This window comes from Mus pahari, chromosome 12 (assembly GCF_900095145.1).
Source record: "Mus pahari chromosome 12, PAHARI_EIJ_v1.1, whole genome shotgun sequence".
NCBI classification, from domain to species: domain Eukaryota; kingdom Metazoa; phylum Chordata; class Mammalia; order Rodentia; family Muridae; genus Mus; species Mus pahari.
This window is the reverse complement of record NC_034601.1, coordinates 82,584,700-82,586,345: the sequence shown is the minus strand read 5'-3', so window position 1 is coordinate 82,586,345 and position 1,646 is coordinate 82,584,700. Positions and strand designations below refer to the sequence as shown.

At 51.3% G+C, this 1,646-nt stretch overlaps 1 pseudogene; it reads left to right on the top strand.

Moving 5' to 3' along the window:
- The first annotated feature begins 44 nt into the window (after positions 1-44).
- LOC110329872 lies at positions 45-914 on the top strand (annotated as a pseudogene).
- The last annotated feature ends 732 nt before the right edge of the window (positions 915-1,646 follow it).

Genomic DNA, 1,646 nt, shown 5'->3' with positions numbered 1-1,646 from the left:
CTCCTCCTCCTCCTCCTCCTCCTCCTCCTCTGGGAAAACCCCAAATGGCGGATGACACTGGTGCAACGGGAGGGTTCAGAGGACCTGGGGGCCCAGGATTAGGAGGCCACTGAGGCTTCTGTGGAGGATTTGGCAGTGGTCTTAGGGGCTGTGGTCATGGTCGAGCCAGTGGCCATGGTCGAGCCAGTGGCCATGGTCGAGACCACGGGGCTCGTGGAGGTAAAGCTGAAGACAAGGAGTGGATCCCTGTCACCAAGCTGGGCTGCCTGTAAGGACATGAAGATCAAGTCCTTGGAGGAGATCTACCTGTTCTCCCTGCCCATTAAGGAGTCTGAGATCATGGACTTCATCCTGGGCACATCCCTAAAGGATGAGGTTCTGAAGATCATGCCGGTGCAGAAGCAGACTCGGGCTGTCCCTCGGACCAGGTTCAAGGCATTCGTTGCTATTCGGGACTACAATGGTCACGTTGGTCTTGGTGTTAAGGGCTCCAAGGAGGCTTGGTCAAGCTTTCCATCGTCCCTGTGGGGAGAGGCTACTGGGGGAACAAGATTGGCAAGCCCCACACTGTTCCATGCAAGGTGACAGGCTACTGTGGCTCTGTGCTGGTGTGTCTCATCCCTGTCCCCAGAGGCACTGGCATTGTCTCTGCTCCTGTGCCCAAGAAGCTCCTGATGATGGCCGGTATAGATGACTGCTACACTTCAGCCAGAGGCTGCACTGCCACCCTGGGCAACTTTGCCAAGGCCACTTTTTATGCCACTTCCAAGACCCGCAGCTACCTGACCCCTGACCTCTGGAAAGAGACTGTGTTCACCTAGTCTCCTGATCAGGGATTCACTGATCATCTTGTGAAAACCCACATCAGAGTCTCTGTCCAGAGGACCCAGGCTCCTGCTGTGGCTAAAACATAAGGCATTTATACGAGAAAAATAAATGAATTAACACTGTTAAAACAAATAAACAAGCAAACAGGAATCTTTTCCCTTGAAATATATATTTTTATTTGATTACTCTCTGTGTTTGGGAAGGATTTACCTGAAGCTCGAATAAATCTTGTTTACTGTGCTTCTCGAACTTGTGGGAGGAAAGTCCCTCTCCAGTGTGCATCCGTGTGCACTTGGTGTGTGTGCTTACACTTGTGTGTATCTGTGGTATGTGCACATGAGTATGTTTTGAACAAGACTTGAGCTTTGACCTGTGAAAAGGCCCACAGGACAGAATTGCTGAGAAAGGACAGTTTTGTTTTTTTTTTTTTTTCTTTCTTCAGGCTCAGCCCCTGTCTCATTGCTTGTAGCCTGTCTAGGAATGGGGCAGTAGCTGCTTGTGTAGCCACAACAAAAATGCACTGGGGGAAGTAAGTCTAACTCGCTTCCTGCTCCAACCCCTTGGGACTTGCCAGTTGGCATCTCTTGAGGCAGAGTGGGTTGCCACACTGAGAAGGGTGTAAATAAAAAGGCCACCGCAAGTAAAAAGACTTTCTGTTTTAATATGCCCCCGAGGTTTTTCTAGGAACGTGAGCACTTTCCACAGGGCTTTGGGAACTTTTGAACCCCTATGGGGGCTTCGTCCCTCCCATCTGGGATGCCTCTAGCATGGCAGGGCTCCATTCTGGCAACCCTCCCCCCCACCCCCACCCCCTACCC